The sequence below is a fragment of the Orcinus orca genome, chromosome 2 (assembly GCF_937001465.1).
Source record: "Orcinus orca chromosome 2, mOrcOrc1.1, whole genome shotgun sequence".
Lineage (NCBI taxonomy): Eukaryota > Metazoa > Chordata > Mammalia > Artiodactyla > Delphinidae > Orcinus > Orcinus orca.
The window spans coordinates 7,374,691-7,395,016 of NC_064560.1; the positions used below are offsets into that span (position 1 = coordinate 7,374,691).

Here is a 20,326-nt window from a genome sequence, read left to right on the forward strand (position 1 = left end):
TTTCTGGTGAGGCCTTTTCCTGGCTTGCAGATGACTACCTTCTAGCTGTGTCCTCACATGGCCTCCTTGTGTGCACAGAGAGACAGATCTCTGGTATCTCTTCCTCTTCTTATGAGGTCACCAGTCCTACTGGATTAGGTCCCCAACCTCATGACCTCATTTAACCTTAATTACCTCCCTAAAGGCCCCATCTCCAAATACAGTCACATTGGGGATTAGGGTTTCAACACATGAATTTGGGGAAGACAAAATTCAGTCCCTAACATTTCTTATTTGCCAGATACTGGGTTAGGCAGGAGGATGTAAAGATATGTGTATCTATCAAGTATAAACTCTGCTCAAGGAGAGCACTTTTTTTTTTTTTTTTTTTTTTTTTTTTTGCGGTATGTGGGCCTCTCGCTGTTGTGGCTTCTCCCGTTGCGGAGCACAGGCTCCGGACGCGCAGGCTCAGTGGCCATGGCTCACGGTCCCAGCCGCTCCGCAGCCCGTGGGATCCTCCTGGACTGGGGCACGAACCCATGTCCCTTGCATTGGCAGGCGGACTCTCAACCACTGCGCCACCAGGGAAGCCCCAAGAGCACATATTTATAATACAGTGCACTAGTTATAAGGCTGTGCTAGGTATGGGAAGGGCAGAAAAGGTCCATTCAGTTTGGGCAGGTCAGCAAGTCTTCTCAGAGCAACTTGGATCTCAGACAGGAGAGAAGCTCTTGGGGGTAGGGGGGGTATGGAGGTGTGCTGGGTAGAGGGGAGGCATAGAAAAGCCTAACAGGTGACAGATTCTTTCATCCAGTCCTCATAGTCACAAAACAGGGCCGTTTAGCAAATACAACACTCTGGCTGAGTGGCACCATGGGTGTTTGTTTGGGGGATACAGCAAGAGCCTAGGGAAGTCGTCAAGGTGATATCAAGATGTATGCTGCTCTACAGGGTACCGTACGAAGGAGCTTGAACTTGGTCATGTGGTAGGGAGTGGGCATCCCTTAAAGGGTTTTGAGAGCAGATGTGCAAGTGGAATGTTCACTGGGGAAGCAGTTTGGAGGAAAAGCATATGTGAGATTGGGGTCTGGGGACAGCTGGGGGGCTACCGCCACAGTGTGTTGACAGACCCCAAAGGCCAGCTGGGGCAGAGCCAGTGGGATGGGGACTGGAAGGGCTATCAAGCCGTCACACAGAACGTGCAGGACTTGGAATTGTCTCCCCTGTGGGGAGTGAGGGCAAAATCTAGGCTGGATCCCAGGTTCTGGTTTAGTGACTGGTGTATCCATTGTGAAGAACAGAACCAACATAACCCAAGAATGGGAGGGAAGTAAGACTTGCGGGAAACACCGTGGATAAAGTTCACACAGTTCAATTTCTTGGGCTGGGAAGGAGCCCATCTCGCTAAATCCTCTGGCAGGTGACCCCACCCCTCAGTGGGCTTCAAGGCCTAGGGATGACCAGGCTCTTGAAGTACTGTGACTTTCCAACATTTTTGGAGTAAGTAATTGGTTTACCAAAATCCATAATTGATATGACTTTTCTGTGTGATTGTGACCCAAGCTGTTTCAGTCAGAAAAGCTTCCCAGTAAATAAGCCCTTATTTATCTGTTGCCAAGAAAATTCAAAAGCTTTTGCTCTAAAATCCATTACCTGCTGTCTTTATTGTTTGTTACTCTGAAACATATCTCCCATTTTTTTACCTGCTGTGATTCACGTAGATTGTAATCTAAGAGTCTCGGGGTTGGGCAGAGAAGCGATTTGCTGTAAGGGAGCTGAGAAAAACGAAAATCCGAGAGGGAAAAAAACAAACCCTTTTCTCCTTCGCGCAAGTTTTTTTTTTTTTTGCGCGGTACGCGGGCCTCTCACTGTTGCGGCCTCTCCCGTCGCGGAGCACAAGCTCCGAACGCGCAGGCTCAGCGGCCATGGCCCACGGGCCCATGTGCTCCGCGGCATGTAGGGTCTTCGCGGACCGGGGCACGAACCCGCGTTCCCCGCATCGGCAGGCGGACTCTCAACCACTGCGCCACCAGGAAACCCCCTTCGCATAAGTTTAAATCTCCAATTACCCTTTGAAGAGCGAGGGCGAGGGGGAGGAGTCTGAGCAAATTCCCAGGTCACTGGGTTTCAGGCTCTGGCTGGACAGTACATCTGATTCCGTGTCCCTCTGAGTTTTCTTCGGTGACGTGTTGTCAGAATTTCAATGGGGACAGTCTCTCTGAATGTCACAGGAGTGGAGTGGCGATGGAGGCCAGACACCCACCAACCAACCAGTCCCGAATACTTGCGGTCGTGTGTGTGTGTGTGTGTGTGTGTGTGTGTGTGTGTGTGAGAGAGAGAGAGAGAGACAGACAGACAGACAGACAGACAGACACAGAGAGAGATCTTTGATTGTGGGCCTCGCAAACGGGCGCCTGTCACCTTTAATTTCCCATTTCTCTCTCTCTCATCCGGTGACACTCAGTTTTTTTCTTCCAATATTCCCTCTGCTTTGAGAGATTCCGAAGCCAACCAAACTAAAACCACAGAACGAAAACCTCCAGGTATCAAACTGACAGACTTTTTCCCGGCGCAGTCCCCGCGGGCCGCGGTCCGGAGCGCCGAGCTGCAGCCAGCGCGACGGGGCGTGTCCGGGGCGTGGCCTCAGCAGCCTAGCTCCGCCCAGCCTGCCCGCTTAATTCGGACGCGCGGGGCCGCGGGGTGTGAAAGAGCTTCTCTGCGCCGGACTGGCCGTGCCGCCGCCGCCGCTGCCGTCGGAGCCGCAGTCGGAGCCGCCGCCCGCGCCGCCTCCCGGCCGCCCTGAGCCGCCGGGCCGCTGGGCGCCGCCGCGGCCGCCCGGAGCGAGCGCCGCGGAGGGAGCCGCGCGCCTTTGTGCGCGCGCCGAGGTGGGTTCGCCTACCGCACTTACTTTGCACACAAAGACTGGGAGCGCGGGGGAGGCGGGGTGCCCGCCGGGGCCACTGCGCGGCCGGCCGGTCGGCCGCCCGGCTCCGACCCCTGACGCGAGGGTACCCCGGGCGGGAAGGGCCGCCGGGCTTCCCCTCCCCGTGGCCGGCGCTGGGCGGGGGTCCCTGCGTGCGCTGGAGGACGGCGCGCCGGGCGGTGGGCGTGAGGGGAGCCCGGGCCACCCCGCGCCGTGCCGGGGACGAGCCCGGGGTGCGGGGTCGGGGCGTGGCAGGAGTCGCGCGCGGGGGTACCCGAGGCTCGGGAGTGCAGGGGATGGGGGGGTGGGCGCCGCGAGGGAGGCGAGCCTGAGCGGCCGCTCCGCTCGGCTTATTGTTGCTTCCTCGGCCCTGCAAATGGAGAGACCCTGCCTGGAGCGGGGATGCGCTGCCCACCGGGTGCGCCACGCGCGGCCAGATGCCGAGCCCTGGGCGCCCGGCTCGCCCCCTGCAGCCCCGGGCGCCGCGGAGCCTCCTCCTCCTGGGCAAACAGAGGAGGGGCCGTGGGGGCTTTGCGCCGCTGGTTTAAAGGTGACCGGGGCACTGTTTCCAAACAGTCTGCAAGTAACTTTTCTATTTTTGCCTCTTCTCCGCTCCCGCTACTCCAGTGAACCCAGTATGTTGGGTGGCGTCTGCCCCCAAGGAGTCCTAAAATTTTGGTTCTCTTAACTTCTCCTCAAGCATCTTCAGGTCCCTCGGGGATGGCGTGGATGCGTCTGGCCAAGTTTTGACTTGCTGTGTAGGGGATGGTAACAGTCCCTCTGAAATGCGAAGCGGAATCCCGCAGAGGATAAATGCGGTATCTTTTTCTCTGCAGCAAGATAGCATACGTTTCCTTCCGTGAAAAGACTTGACTTAATGACAGTAGAGCAAAGTTATTTAATGAAAATGAGTTTGATATTCAACATAAATACAGAAAACCGGAATGCGGCCTGTTAGACTTTATATTTTTAACTTGAGGATTTCTTGCTAACAGGTACTTAGTTTCTCCGCCGGCCATGTGCCCTCTCCATCACTTTGGAGATTTTAGCTGTCCAAGTTGCTTTAAGTTGAAATAGTATCTGGAGGGCCTGTCTAGAGAAGATTTCTTAGTGCTAGTCTTTTCCAGTTTAAAACTTTTAAGTATAAAATTATATATATTTATTAAAAAATTGAAAAGAAATAGAGGGGAAAAAAAAGTCACTCATGTACCAAACCACCCAAACATACCCGGAGGATAAAGGCATCTTTGCTTCATTTATGGCTTGGCAGCCATGGTGTGGAAATGCATGTGTGTGAATGAATAAATCAGGGAGTTACTGATTATTAATCTTTACCACTCTCATCAGTCTAAAACACAATCTCTAATAACCGTAGTCTACAGCAGTGTTTTGCCAACAAGTCGTTTGAAATGTATTTCCTCATAGCCTTGCAGATAACCACCTATACAGAAGGGGGAGGGAAGAAAGAGAAAAAACAATGCAAGTTCCACTTAATAGGGAAGAACGGACAGATAGAAGCGTTTAATGTACTATATTCTTTGGATTTCAGGAGTAGTTTCAGATTGGCTTTTTTTTTTAATAAAAGTAAACCTTTTGGCTTTTAACATATTCAAAAAAATAAAATTGTGTTCTGAGATCCATGAGAAATATGTGATGGAAAGGAACTCTTTGTAGAACAAGGAATAGCCATGGTTTTGTAGCTGGTGACTTGCTTGCTTCTAACAGACCTTGCGCCACGTGCCTGTGTTCTGTGAAAAAACAAAAACAAAAAACACATTGTTCCACCCCAGATTTAGCCACTGAATGCTTTTGTCATTACATACTTTTATTTTCCACTTGTAAAATGTTCCGACATATAATTTCTCCAATATGCAAAGTTAAAAAGAGGTTTTGGAGACAACTGTTAGAAGTACTAGATTGATCACTAGGATGATGCAATACTTTTTGAAATCAGAAGAATTTACAAGGAGGAAGTTGTGGTTAGGTACTGTCAGGTGCAATCTTTGTTCCTGTTTCTAACGTGGGGCTCCTTAATCTGTGAGTGTGCTTGGACGGGTTATGGTGCAGTACAGTCAGCCCTCCGTATCCCCAAGTTTCACATCCCCACATTCAAACAACCAAGGATCGAATCTGCAGGTGCCAAACCCACGGACACAGAGGGCCGACTGTATTCATTTTACTGCACCATTTTATATCAGGGACTTGAGCATCTGCGGATTTAGGTATCCTCGGGGGTCCTGGAACCAATACCCTGTGGATATGGAGGGTCAACGGCAGTGACCTGTGAGTGTGTAAAGTGTGTAATCTGCTGTAATAATGGCACCTCTATCCAACCATAAGTCAAAAGAAACTAAAATAGGGGCCATCAGAATCTCTCAATCTCATTTTTCAACCCTGCTATGACCTTGAACAGTCTGAGCAGCACAGCCAAGCTGGACGTGAGGTTAGAGTTGAGCTGTTTTGCTCTTAAAAGTTCTGCTGCCTCGCAGGGTGGAGAGAAAAGTTTGGGAGTGGTCCAGGGTTACAGACTCGTATGGCTCTTTGTGATGGCCAGACACCTGTCCCTGTTGCCTGGAGATTCCATTCATGGGATGTTTAGAAGCAGACTTGGTTTGTGCTTGAGAGAAGTGCTCTGAGAGATCCGGGTCCTGAACTGTAAGTGGTAGGATGGATGCTGTCCACCCTCCCTCCCTCCCTCCCTCTCTCGCTTCCTTCCTATTACTTTTTTTTTTTTAACATCTTTATTTGAGTATAATTGCTTTACAATGGTGTGTTAGTTTCTGCTGTATCACAGAGTGAATCAGCTATATGCATACATATATCCCCATATCCCCTCCCTCTTGCGTCTCCCTCCCACCTTCCCTATCCCACCCCTCTAGGTGGTCACAAAGCACCGAGCTGATCTCCCTGTGCTATGCGGCTGCTTCCCACTAGCTATTTCATGCCACATGTAAAGGTGGAAAAGACTTTTAAAGATTTTTTGGGGGGAGTGGTTAAGGCATGGAAAGAGGGGACATAGTAGGTAAGTAATATAACTTCATATTCTTAATGCCCCATCTGCCCCTTCCCTCCAGAATTCTCTGTGCAAATGTTTGGAGAAAAGGGGCCAGGATGTTTGGTTGGGTGAGGTCTAGATTTTAGGCATTTTTAGAAGTCCCCGGATATCTTGAGATATTGACTTGTCAGCCTTCTTTAAGTCTGGAGAAAGTAGCTGTGAGCACTGACCCGTTTTTGCATCTCACGTTGGGCTCATGTCATGTAGGGAAAGCTCTGTGCAGCTAAGGAGTCCGTGTGCGCAGCCCCGGGCCACTTAGTGCTGGGATGACCTGATGATGAGACTTCCCTGCGTTTTTTTTTGTGTAATTTCCTTGTTTAAGCTTAGCCTTGTTTTGCTTTTCCTTTGTGAAGCAGACCAGTTTCTCCCCTTTTCCTTCTTGTGCAAGAGGTGCTGGGCCCCATCCGTCTGAACGTTAAACTTTTCCTTACACTCAGTACCTAGGGAGCTCCGCTGAAAAGGAGTCGATGCTTTCCATCGCATCTGATGCTGCTGATTCCTAGACCCCATCAGTAAAAGAAAGAAAGTGATTGGCCAGCTGCCACTTAGTCCTGGTAAATCGTCGAGTGGTTATTTTTGAGGCTGCTGGGGGAAGCTTTGTTTTCTATTCATTCCTTCATTGAACAGACATTTCCTTATTGCTTCCCGTGTGCCCGCACTGCCCTTGCATCGGGCATACCGCAGTTGACAAGTCCCAGGGGGTCCCTGTCCACATGGCAGGGCAGGCGAGGAAGATATTTAAAGAATTGTATGAGTTACACAGACATTGTCTGATGACCGTGATATTAAGAGCTGTGAAGGGAAGGTAGCACTTTGTGAATTAAGGCATCTCAGCAAGAATGATGGAAATCCCACCTAAGGCTGCGGGACTGGGTTTCTGACTCTAAGGTGAAGGGTAGGGGGAGAGGCGTGAAGGGTAGGGCAAGAGACGTGGAGGGCACTGAGTGTGATTTGCCCAGGGCTGATCAGTTTAAGAGCAAGGTGTAGGGGCTTGGCGGAGGAGATTTGGAGGACTGTTCGGTTGTGTTTAGAATTCGGCTGAGGGGTTGGGACGCTTTCTAGGGCAGAATTGAGGAGGGACTGGGAAATTGTAGTCTTGTTTGCGTGTTCTTGCTGAAGGTAAACCTGCCAGCCGGTGGCCCTGGGAAGCCAGCTGTGGTGGGGACATGGCGCTCCCACCCCAGGTTCTGTTACAAATGAAAAGGTAAGAGGGGGCTGTGGGGAAATCGTGGGAAGACTTATTTAAGAATGTTTTCCAGACTCAGGTGAACTGTAGGAAGGAAAATGGAGAGCAATGTAGAAAAAGGAAGGACTGCTGCTTTAACACAAGGTGGACTCTTTAGCAGTTCCATCCTTCCAAGGATCTCATTTAAGGCCAAGCAGCTGGTCAGAGCGGTTGTAAAGCAGTAGCTGTGGTCTGTGTTGTGTGTGCCTGGGGAGAGGTGGGAGGGACGCGTACTTTGGTGACAGTAATTTTCCCTACCCACCGCATAGTCTTAGAGTTTTGTGGTGTGAAGAAAAGCTCCCTCCACCCTTAGAGCCATGAAACAATGTGATTCTGGGCTGTCCTCAGTGCTATTCCTGGTCATGCTACTGAATTATAAATCCTTAGCAGTTGTTACACGGAGAAATCTTAAATGGGGAATTGCAGAGCCTAGGCAGAAGATAGAAAAAGTGCAGGTAGACCAGCTGTCCGCATCCTGGTGGGTGGTAGGTGCGCGTTGTCTGGAGGATTTTTCTCGCCTCGTTCTCTGTTCTCCTTTCTGTTGTCAATGCCAAGTGTGTGATAGTGGAGCCTCTATGGCCCTGTTCAGTGCCAGCCCTGGGCGGAAGAGGTGGGGTTGGGGAACGGGGCGTGTTAACGAATGTGCCATACAGTTTGGAGCTTTGAAACCAGGTGTGTCTGAGTTAGTACCAGGCCCCGGCTTTGTGACCCCCACAAGTCACAGAGCCCCCGGGGGCTTTAGTGCTCTTGTTTGTGAGATGAACTTTGTAAGATCTACCTCCGAGGGCCTGAAGCCCCAAACACATGGTCCCTGAGCGTGGCCGGCCAGAGGCGTTTAGGCTTTTGCTTTGTCGCCCACAGATTTTTGGTAACGGTGACGATGCCAAGATGCCGATGAGGGACACTGGTGCGGGGTGGCAGAGGACGAGGGGCTTCTCCCTTCTCTCCTTATCTGACCTTTCAGGATGCCTTCACGCCTTCAGGAGGGTTTTAGAGAACCTGGCTTTGCTATCCGAAATGGCATGTTTCATTCTATTCTTGGACACAGGTTCTGGCACCCTTCATAAAGCGACGTAACCAAGTGTCTGGGAGAGAGGCCGTGATCCTGTGGTGTCAGCTTTTCTGTGTCGTTATTAGTATATATGTAACACAGAGCGCACTCTGTGAGCGTTCAGATTAAAACTCACGTTTTATCCAGGTTTTTGAGGCATCTGGGCCTGATCCATGCTCATGAGTTTACAAAACCATGCAGTGCTCTTACAAACTCCCGCTGTATAAATAATCAGAAGTTGTTTCGGGATGTCTAATGGAGAGGTACGAAAATTCCCCTGTGCTGGAGGAGGTTAAGAGTGTCATTGTGAATATGTATATATAGAAGGACTTTCTTTAGAATGTTCTTTTCCCTTACAACTTAATGTCATTTAAAATAGATAAAGCGGGACTTCCCTGGTGGTGTGGTGGTTAAGAATCCGCCTGCCAGTGCAGGGCACACGGGTTCGAGCCCTGGTCCGGGAAGATCCCACGTGCCATGGAGCAACTAAGCCCGTGTGCCACAACTACTGAGCCCACATGTCACAACTACTGAGCCTGCCCTCTAGAGCCCGAGAGTCACAAATACTGAGCCCACGTGCTGCAACTACTGAAGCCTGCGTGCCTAGAGCCCATGCTCTGCAACAAGAGAAGCCACTGCAATGAGAAGTCCATGCACTGCAGCGAAGAGTAGCCCCCTGCTCGCCGCAACTAGAGAAAGCCCGCATGTAGCAACGAAGACCTAATGCAACCAAAAAATAAATAAATAAATAAATTTAAAAAGTAAATAAATAGGGGCTTCCCTGGTGGCGCAGTGGTTGGGAGTCCGCCTGCCGATGCAGGGGACACGGGTTCGTGCCCTGGTCTGGGAGGACCCCACGTGCCGTGGAGCAGTTGGGCCCGTGAGCCATGGCCGCTGAGCCTGCGCATCCGGAGCCTGTGCTCCGCAACGGGAGAGGCCACAGCAGTGAGAGGCCTGCGTACCGAAAAAAAAAAAAAAAAAGTAAATTAATAAAATAAAACAGATAAAGCTGTGGTCAGGGTTCTTTGTCTTCCTTTCCTTTTTTCACGGATGCCCAGAGTAGTGTAGTGTGTTGGAAAGAGGGAGGCCTAGTGTTCTAAAATGTTCAGAATCCTGGGCCCAGGGTCACCATTAATTAGTATGCATGTGGTTTTCGAGCAGGTCGTTTATTTCTCTTTCTCTACTTTCTCATTTATGAAATGCAGATAATCACCTTTGCCTACCTCTTAGAGTGGTCTTAGGGTGAGTTGGAAGCCTGCCTTCGTTTTACCTGGTGGAACGCTTGGGACCATCAGTTGTCGTTCCTGGGACTGCCATAGGGTTCAATAGCGTGCCAGCCACCCCTTCTAGGATCAGGTGACTCTTGCCAGGTGAGAGGAGGCAGGGCACAGGATGGTCAGGGGGACTGGCCACAGTGTCCTTCGCGTTCCTGCTGGGGGCGGGCAGGGAGCATCAGTTATTCTGTGCTCGTGGAACGTGGCACCGTGGACGTGTACTAGACTGTCAGACTAAGAGTGCAACCTGGCTTAGGCAGGTAACCTCGTAGGGCTTCCATATTCTGATCTGTGAACTGTAATTATAATAAATATTTTTATTATTACCAACTAACAGTTCTTGGGCACTTCCTGTGTGGCAGGTGTTGTGCTGAGTGCTTTGTGAGAGTTCTTTATTCCTTCAGCAAGTATTTAACGTGTTTTTCTCTATGCCAGACCCTGTGCCGGACTCTGGGGCACGTGGGTAGGACAGTGTCAAAATCCTGCTTGCGTGGAGCTTGTCTTCTAGTGGGAAGACAGAGTGTAAAGGAGAGCGTAGATGATGTGATTCCAGGCAGCGTCACTGCTGTGAAGGAAATGAGGTGGAGGGGTTGGAGTCCGGCAGGGGCAGAGGTGGGGTTTTTAATAGGGTGAGGCCCCTCTGAGGAGAACTTGAGCTCTGAATGAGGGAAGGGGTGAGCCTCACCCCCGTCCGTCTGTGCAGAGGCAAGGGCGGATAACGGCCCAGGGGCCAGAGGTGCTCGTCAGGTGGGGCCTGCGGGCTGGAGGAGACCAGGGGAGGGTCCTGAGCAGGAGATGGTGGAGATCAGCCTTGTGTGTGTAAATACCCGCCTGCAGCCATAACTGCAGAGGCCAGAGTGGAGGCAGGCGGACCCGTGGGAGGCTTTTGTGAGTCCCCGAGGACTGGGGTGGAGCTGGTGAGAAGTGGGTGGATGGATACCTGAAATATTCTGAGGATGGAACCCTCAGGACTTGGTCATGGATTGGGGCAGATATGGGAAAGGAGAGAAGTCATGAGTGATACCTCTGTGTTTAGCCTCAACCCCTGGGTGAAGGGGGCACCGTTTATTGATCTGGGAAACTTGGGGGAGGATTATAGATGTGCTCCAACAGCTCTGACATGAATACTGTTAGGGTTGCCATTTCACAGATGTGGAAACTGAGGATTAGAGAAGTAACAAGTTTGCTGTAGGACTAAGCCGGGTCAGGATTAGGATCCAGGTCTGGTCCTGGCCCGAGCCTAGCGTCCTCAGCTGTTTGGCTGTGCTCTGCAGAATATGTGAGTTTGCTGTCAGAATAGATTGGTGAGAAAGGACTTGTGCAAGCACTTTGAAAGCACATCTTTTTTTCCCTCAGTACAGCTTTATTGAGGTATCAGTTATATACCGTGCAATTCACCCATTACAAGCATACAGTTCCATGATTTTTAGTCAGTTTGTACTGTTGAGCACCATCACCCCAGTCCAGTTTTAGACTCTGTAGTCAATTCCTCTTTCCATCCCCAGTTTCAGGCAGACACTGATCTTCTGTGTCTAAGGTTATGCCTTTTCTAGAAATTTCCTACACAGAGAATCATACAATATGTGGCCTTTTGTGTCCAGTTTTGTTCATTTAACAGAGTGTTTCTGAGGTCCATTCATTGTGACACACTGTGTCTGCTCTTAAGGAACATTTTTTGCCTTGGCCAGAAAGAGGTACTCTGTGCTGATGAGAATGATTTCCAGGGAGATGGGCCTTCAGATGATGAAACATAATGATGGCTAGCATTTCCTGAGCATTTCCGATTATGCCAGGTGTGGTTTCATTCATTATCTTCTGTGGTCTTCCAAGAAGTTCTGTGTGGGAGGTACCATTAGTGTTAGTGTTTTACAAATGAGGAAAGTAAGCGTAGAGAGATGAAGGAGCTTGCCCCAGGTTCTAAGAGCCGGGATCAAATTTGGGCCTCCTCTCTGCAGAACTTTGCCTCGGCCAAGACTCAAGACTCCACATTCCCTTAACCCTGTTGATAAAACTTTTTTTGCGGTACGCGGGCCTCTCACTGTTGTGGCCTCTCCCGTTGCGGAGCACAGGCTCTGGACGCGCAGGCTCAGCGGCCATGGATCACGGGCCCAGCCGTTTCGCGGCATGTGGGATCCTCCCGGACCGGGGCACAAACCCGTGTCCCCTGCATCGGCAGGCGGACTCTCAACCACTGCGCCACCAGGGAAGCCCTTGATAAAACTTTTGACTTCTTAGCCTCAGAAAGGGCTTGGAATCCCAGTTGGAATAAGGCACTTAGCAGGTAAATCTAAAACTGTAGCTTTAAGGAGGATATTAATGACTGCGTTTTAGTTTGGGCATCATCACATGGAAAGGATGATGTCTTAAAGTGATCCTTTAGTGAAGGAGCTTCCTTAGGTATGGTGTGAGCGTGGCACCAAATTCCAAACACAGAATTATGTCATTAGGCAGAGCTTGTGTTTTTGAGTTGGTCTTAAATATTACGTTTATCAGAAGTACCATTTTTTTGGTATGAAGTTTCCCAAGGCTGTTACCTTGTTATTAATGGGTGGAATTAGGCATCATGTATTTTTCAAAGTGTTTTATGTCATTATATTAGATGCTAATACAATTTTCCCTTCTATGTAACAATCCTGCATTTAAACAGTAGTTTTTCCAATTCATGTATAGTCCATATTGGAGGATTTTGTGCTCCCCATTGCAGAGGAGTTCTTTGTGCATCACAAATATCTGAACGTTTTGAGAAGATTTTTAAACACTTCATACCTTTCTGTCTGTACACTTGGGTGTTCATCTTGCTTCCTTCTCTCCCATTTCATAGGTACCCTGCTTGCTTCAAATGTTAACTTCTCTGTTCAGAGCATGGATTTTACGCTGTTTACATGAATGGGTTTCCTGTGAAGCCCAAGGCTGCTAGAATCCTGTTGGCTATAATTGTGCTCAAGAACCTGTACATTTCCTCTCTAGATTGCCCCAGGTACTGCCTCTTTTTCTACCAACGAGGATCTCCTGCATCTTCTTACTGAGAGTTTCCCCTTCCTGTGCAGAGCTGGATGTGGCCCAGCCATCCATGGCTCAGTTTCTGCTCACGGGCCCCGCCCTTTCAATTGGAGAGTGGCTGAATTGCAGTTCCAGACCATCAGAAGGCAAGGGGTGGGGCAGCCCCGGAATATGTAGGACTCCCCATCTTCCCTGCATTGATTTCACCCCTCATTAGCTTAAAAATGTCTTTTGATAGTTGGTTTCTCACACCAGGGTCTGAACAAAGCTCACACATTGCATTTGATATGCTCCATCCTGTTCTCCCTAAGTTACTGCTTTGTGGAAGAAGCTAGTCCGTTGTCTTGCAGACGGTCCCGCATTCTGGATTTGGTGAGAGTTTTCTCCTTAAACGTGTTCCACCAACCTCTGTATTTCTGTAACCTGAAAGTTAGAACGAAAGCTTTATTAGATTTGTTGATGTAAAACAACCAGTTATTTTCCCAGCAAAATGGCTTTGTTTGAGAACAGCAAAGAATCGCAATTTGGGACCTAAAACTTATGGCGACCCACAGGTAAGTCCAGAGAACAGAGAAGAGGAACAATCTTTTCTAGAGGAGAAGGATTTGGCCGGGACTGTTATAAACAAAGAGTCCATTGGAGGAAACTGGGAATTCAAAGTATAGTGGCTTTTCATTGGCTGACTTGTGACAGCCTCTCATTGGCTGGGCTGTTGCCAGGCAGAGAAACCCTTCTTTCCTCCTGCTGAGTGGTAAAGTAATAACCTTCTTTCTGTTGGAGATGCAGAGGTATCTCTTTTACTTGGGGTCTGCAGTTGACATAGAGTGGTAGGGCATGAAAACTCCCCCTTCTGGCTTCCTGATTCCATTTTAAATGAGGTTTCTGTTTATTATTTTTCATAGATTCACGTTCAGGTTTAGGGGGGCAAGATTAGTTTGTTGGCCGTGTTGTACACTTCGTGTCCCATCGTCTCAGGACGGTGTCTGGTTGTCTCCCTTGTAGTGATATTGAGGTTGATCGTTGGGTCCATGTGCTGGGAGTTTGATCCTTTCATTGTGAATTTCCTCATCAACCTTTCTCGGAGGGTCCGTTAGCTTTCATTGAGGACTGTTGCCTGAATTGATCATTTCATTAGAGGTTGTTGATTCTCCTCTCTTAATGAGCCTGTTAGTGAGTGTGAGATGAGATTTAAACTGGCCAGGGTGTCTGCTTAGGGACAGCTAAAGAATTAACAGAGAAGCAATGATTGGTTTGGCTTTATCCAAGCATAGCAAATACTTCCAATACTCAATACTTCATTAGAGCTAATTGCTATTTGCACCACCTTTTATGAATGTTACTGTGCCAGGTTGATTTTATTGTAAGTCTTGTTTAGCAGCAATGTTAAATTCTGTCCGTATTTGCTAACTTGGGTGCTTGGCCATCACCTAAATTAAGAGATTATGACATGGGTTTATGGGTGAGAATGCCAAGTGATGGTGCAGACCATGATAGATTATGTTCTTCAATAATCATTTAAAATTTCCTGACACGTAAGGACACGTATGCCTCATCTTTCCTTATAAAAGAAGTAAGTCACTGATGAGTTTAAAAATATAGGAGGTGGATGATAAATCTGAAATAGCTGAGTTTCCGTTCTGCCTAGATGGAAGAGAAATGGACCTCTGCTGGCAGCTTTCAACTTCATTGTTAAGATCAGAAAGGATGGATTATTGCAGTGTGTCCAGCAGGAAGTAATTGGGAGTTTCTTTTATAGGCGGGGGTGGGGTTGGAGGGTGGGGGGGGGGTCGTAGTAAATGAATTTAATTTGTGTGTGCTCCATCGGCTGCCAGGGGCCACTGGGACATGTTACAGTAGCAATCTGATTTGGGGACAGTCGCAACATTTGAAGGCCCCTGGGATGGAAATATATCGATTCCTCCTGTTACAGGCAAGCCTGCCTTTTGCCAGCACATGTTCCTGGAAACCACAGTGTGCAAACAGTCTTCATAAAGCGGTTCTAGGATCCCCACAGGCACAGTCTCATGATTAGGAGTTGTGCCTTGACTAGACCCTTGGTATCAAATAAATCGTGGCTATGACCAGTAAATCATAAAGGTGTGACAACTAGAAACCTAAAAGAATTTGAAATTAGAAACTACCCTGCATTGTCACAGAGGGTTTGAGCTTGGGGAAGCCTTAGAGATCAAGGGATCATCTAATCTAGACTCCTTATTTCTTTTGGTGAATAAACCACCGCTCAGACGTGTCAACTAGCTTGCCCAAGACCACACAGCTCGTTACTGGTTGAGTTGGAACTAAAACTCATCCCAGAATAACAATCACTGACACGTGGGTGTTTCTTAAGCACGTGCTAAATGCTTTACATGCGTCGTTTCTGTGATCCTTATCCCATGGTGTAGGACTTTAATTGACTGTATTTTACTGAGGAGCACCCTGAGGCCTAGAGACTCTCTGTAATTTACCCTAGATAACACAGAACTCAGCTACGTTGGCCCTCCATACCCATGGGTTCTGCATCCGTGGTTTCAACCAACTTCTGATTAAAAAAAAAAAATTTCTGGAAAGTTCCAAAAGGCAAAACTTGAATTTGCCATGCCCTGGTAATTATTTACATAACATCTACATTGTATGTACAACAATTTACATAGTATTTACATTGTATTAGGTATTATAAGTAATCCAGAGTTGATCTAAAGCGTATGGGAGGATGTGCTTACGTTATATGCAAATACTTTATGTAAGGAACTTGTGCATCCATGGGTTTCGGTATCCACAGGGATCCTGGAACCAGTTCCCTGCCAATACTGAGGGACGACTCTATTCACTACAGAAAATGTGGTTTATCCACCCTATGGTACTGTCTTCTACGTTCGCCATTTCTTCTTTCCTTCCTCTCTTTCTCCTCCTCGTCCTCTTATTATCAATATTATTATTATTATTCTAACTTTATTCTTCTTTTTTTTTTTTGTGGTACGCTGGCCTTTCACCGTTGTGGCCTCTCCCGTTGCGGAGCACAGGCTCCGGACGCGCAGGCTCAGCGGCCATGGCTCACGGACCCAGCCGCTCCGCGGCATGTGGGATCTTCCCGGACCGGGGCACGAACCCGTGTCCCCTGCATCGGCAGGCGGACTCTCAACCACTGCGCCACCAGGGAAGCCCTAACTTGATTATTCTTATGAAAGGAATTATTCCTAATGGCCCATAAACTTTGCCTTTCCATGGCTTTCCATTTACTCTAAAGATCTATATTAAACCCACCAGCTCTAATATATTGTAAATATAGTCAACGGAAAGTGATGCACTAGCTATAATAAAGGTTGAAACAATAAGTAACTTTGCTTGAATTCTTAGCATTTAAAAGAGCTTTTGGGGCTTCCCTGGTGGTGCAGTGGTTGAGAGTCCACCTGCTGATGCAGGGGACGCGGGTTCGTGCCCCGGTCCGGGAAGATTCCACATGCCGCGGAGCGGCTGAGCCCGTGAGCCATGGCCGCAGAGCCTACGCGTCCGGAGCCTGTGCTCCGCAGCGGGAGAGGCCACAACAGTGAGAGGCCTCCGTACCAGGAAAAAAAAAAAAAAAAAAAAGAGCTTTTGGAACTTAAAAAAATTCCTTTGATCATTCTTTAAAAAAAGAAGATCACCACTTATCCTTTAAGTACTTGAAAACATCACCAAGATATTTCCTTGCAGCAGGTCTGGAGAGCAAAAGTTCCTTCCGCGAGAGCCTGCGCATCTCTTGCCGCCTCTTCACTCCCTCCTCTCTCTAACCTTCCTCCTTCAATCACGTTACGGACAGTCCTATGGCAGAGATCTTGGCAGGAACAGGTCTACTTTTAGGAGCAAGGGTGTGAAGGGTGGTGGGTGGGGAGCAGAGGTGGTGAGAAGTAGCCTCTGGAACTGGGAGAGGGTGTTGGTGTTGAGCGGTACGCTCTCGTTTTGAAGCCTGCATGGCTCTCACCGTGTTTCCGCCCATGCTGCCCACACAGAGCCCGGTGTGGGTGCCAGAGAGGGGGCATTTCAACTGCATGAACTGTGTCACCTGAGTACATAACGGAGCGGGGAAGTGCGGAGACCCTGGTAACATCCAGGGAAATCTCTACTTGGATGTGGTTTGTACCCTGGTCCAGGGGTGACTTTAAACAGTTTGTGATAAAACAAAAACAGTTGGCTTGGCAGCTCTCCGAATAGGTGCCCAGGTAGAAGTTTTTATTTGTTTATTTTAAATCCTTTTAAATTGCAGTTCTTCATGAGCTTCCTGTGTCAGACATGCAGCTGAATCTGTAATGATGGGTGCTACCAACGCTGCTTTTTTCCCCTCTCCATTTGCGCTCGAAACAAAGCTGCCTGCAGGTATGGTCTGGAAGATGCTGCATGCATGGGCTTCTCGGTGGATGGTGGAGCTGATTCATTTCAAATACTGCCTATTTATAGCCTCTTCAGAATAATGGTAAGACGGTAGATGTTCTCTCTACCACCGCCATGTAGGTTAACATGACTTTTTAAACGGAGATAAATTATGTTTTACTCACAGATGACTCATTTCATAGTCCTTTTTAAATACACACCCTGCCGTTTCTCTGAAGTGTGTCACTTTAATAATCAGCCCGTGCTGGAGCATTCTCAGTAAGCTGTAGGCTTGGAAGGGGGACGAGGCCTTCCAAAACCTGGAGCTCTGTATGGGCAACTGGTGCTCAGGGAAGCTGAGGACACCAGCATCTTACAAGTCTCCTTAGTGCAGATCTAGGACCAGAACTCTCTTCCCTTGACTGCTAATTCAGCACGAGGCTTCCTTTGCTCTGACCTGCCTTGCCTACCCTCACCTACCCCCATGGACCGGCACTTGCCGCCACAAAAGAACAAAAGCAAAAACGAAAGAGAAAACGTCCTCGTTACCGGCATCCTGGCATGTGGGCGATGATTTTATTGCAGAAAAAAAATAATGTTTTAAAGAAAAACCTCAGGTAGTTCTGTCGTCCTAAAAAACTTTTTCTTGATGTGTGTGTTCTTAGTTCTTGTCCGTTCTAATACAAACTCTTAAAAACGTTAAACGTTAAAAATAGTTATTTATACCATAAGCAGAAGCCGAGGTGTTTATTGAAATGTCTGAGAACTCTCTTTGCTGATGTTGTCTGTTGTGCCCGTTTTGAGTTTTAGGGCTAAGCTACTTCCTGTGTGTGAATAAATACATGACGTCTTTCTCTGTAAACAAATACATGAGACTATATTTCTCTAAATTAAAGAATCAATGTATGCATTCTTTCCACGATTTTGGAGGAGAGCTTCGCACATCACCGTTCCCTGTAAGTCTTCTTTCAAGTGTTTGTTGTCATTGGCTGGTTCTGACATTGGCATGCTAGAAAGAGCATGAACCTTATGTCTGGTAGACCTCTGTGAGCCCAGATTTTCTCATCTCTACAATGTGAGTATTAGGCAGGTAAGTCACCTGGCCGGTGTCTGCACGCAGGTGTTGACTAATGTTAGTGTCCTCCCTGTGTCTGCTCTGCTTACACTCGTGTCTGGATGTGATGTCCTACCTGATTATTTTCACCCACCCGATAGAACAAAATGATTCAATTCCATTAGGACTCAATTCGAGGTTGCCCCAGGTTTGGAGTGACTGTCTGCTTCACCCATACCGTCCTGAAGGCGTTCAGGCCTTCTACACCTGAAGCGCTGAGCCCGTTGTATAAGCAGAGGTAGATAGAGAGATGGGTTAGGAAGCTGGGGATGAATGGCCAAAGCTGGAGCTCTGGAGCCTAATTGGAGAGTGGACGAGGGACCACTGGGCTCAAGGGTGTGGATGTGGCTGTGAGTCAGCTTGGGTGCTTGACTCAGCCCATAGCAGTGGGCTGGGGTGAACAGAGGTTTAGGACCTATAGGCAGGCAGGGTTCTTAGAAACAAAGACAAGTTCTGTAGAGGAGGAAGGTTTTCAGTGGCCCAGGATGGAAGTGAAGTAGGGAGGATGTGACAGAAGTGAGAGTGAAGCTGTGGGTCAGGCATCTGAGCCACGGAGGAGAGAATCAGGTCAGTAGGTCACCAATAGCCAGGAGTCCACAAGGATGCTGAATGAAGGCTCTCACCTGTTCATTTGTCGGTTCACGGGCTCCTGTAAATGCAGGAAGTGATTGCTGAGTGAGGGCCCTACACCCCCAGGCAAGCGGGACCCAGGGTCAACGGTGCATGGCAGGAGAGCAGCCAGGGTCAACGGTGGGACCCAGGGTCAACGGTGCATGGCAGGAGAGCAGCCAGGGTAAACGGTGGGACCCAGGGTCAACGGTGCCTGGCAGGAGAGCAGCCACCTGGTCCCTCCTGGTTTGTTGGCGGAGGAGCTTGGTACGCACGTGTCTTCTTCGTCCAGTGTAACTATTAGTAGAGCCTCACCCACACCCAGAGTGACCTGGTCTGGTTGATAGATCATGTAGTCACCCTTCGTACATGTCCTCAGTTGCAGGTAAGTATTTGCTGTGTGCATGAAAAAAGTCCCGATCAGAAGTTGGTCTGACATGAGGTTCTATGGTGAGCCCGAGGCGTATTTACCTGCCTCACTGAGGGAGCTTGGCTACCACCTCTTTGCTCCTTAATTGAACTCTGAAGAACATTCTGCATTACGTTTTTCCACGTTCTTTTCTCTCCTGGTTTGTCTTCGATGATGGTCTGTTTTGGCAGTGGTCCGCTAATGCCGTAAACAGCATCTAGCTGCACCGGCAGGCATCTCTAATTGCACCTGTTTGCCGGGAGCTCCTCAGGAGACCCTGCTGTCTCCCTGGGGCTCCCTGGGGTGCAGTAGCCCCACCTGAGTAACACCTTGGTGTCAGGGGTTGGTGAAGAAAGGAGGAAGAGTAGGATGCTTTGCCTTCTTTAATGGTCATCCTGATGAGAAGGGTTTTGAACGTCTTGTTTGAGGGTCTGGGTATTGGGGCGTGGGACAGGGGAGGTAGGTAGGGTGGGGTAAGCAGGGCTCAGGGTGCCGTCATGAGGCTGTTGCTAACACACCCCAGGTATTTCTGGTTCCCTTTGGCCTGGATTCTCTGTGCCTTCCGGTAAGAGCTTCATTCCCCAGAAAGAGAGTTGACGGGCTCAGTGATACCACCGTTGCACAGGATTAGCCAGTCAGATAGTTTGATGGCTTTGTTTGTGATGAGATGGGGGGAAGGACTCCGAGGGCTTGCGTGCCCTGGGCTGAGAGAGCAGGCCTCGGCTGCACTTCGCCCCTGTGGGAGGTACTTCTGTACCTTTGGATTTCTCTGTGGTCACTTGCTTGCGGACTGCGCTTTTCCATCTCTGATTGGAAACTCCGAGGGCAGGACCTTGTCATCCTAATCTCGTCCTACCCAGCGTCAGGGCTTCTTCCTAAGTCACTGCTGCTGTGCAGGGTCGGGCATGGATGCTGGCTTCAGACCCTGAGCGTGGCTGTCTGTTGAATGGTGCTGGGCCAGCTTCATAAAGTTCGTACAGCACCTGAGGAGGGTTGGGCGTCTGCAGTCAGGCTTTGTTTCAGACTCAGTGTGGGTCAGCATCTGAGATGTGCAGGAGCACCTCGAAGTTCCTTTTAACAGCATGGTTTACTTCTGTTTTTGTATCTTTTTCTTCCCACATTTCCTGAGCTCAAAACCATCCTTTTTAAGGACTTGCCTTGAAACACACACACAGACACGCACACGCCACCACCGCCAACAACAACACAACAGATCCTTTTAGGGGAAAGTGTTGTCCTGTACTGTATCCCCAGGCCCTGGAGCTCAAGAAGAATTGGCCTTGTGATACACTGCAGAGGGTCCCAGCCGTGTCGAAATACAGAAGACCCTTCTGGCGGGTGGA

General features: G+C 48.9%; 1 protein-coding gene across 2 annotated transcripts in view; it reads left to right on the forward strand.

The window, feature by feature from the left end:
- The first annotated feature begins 2,685 nt into the window (after nt 1-2,685).
- The window catches only part of FAM107B (family with sequence similarity 107 member B), an 87,193-nt gene continuing 69,552 nt past the window's right edge, over nt 2,686-20,326 (forward strand). Inside the window, exon 1 of one of the 2 annotated variants that reach the window (XM_049706554.1) lies at nt 2,686-2,864. The gene's annotated coding sequence lies outside the window, so the exon portion shown is untranslated. The remainder of the gene's footprint in view (nt 2,865-20,326) is intronic. The other variant, XM_049706550.1, reaches the window with a different exon arrangement.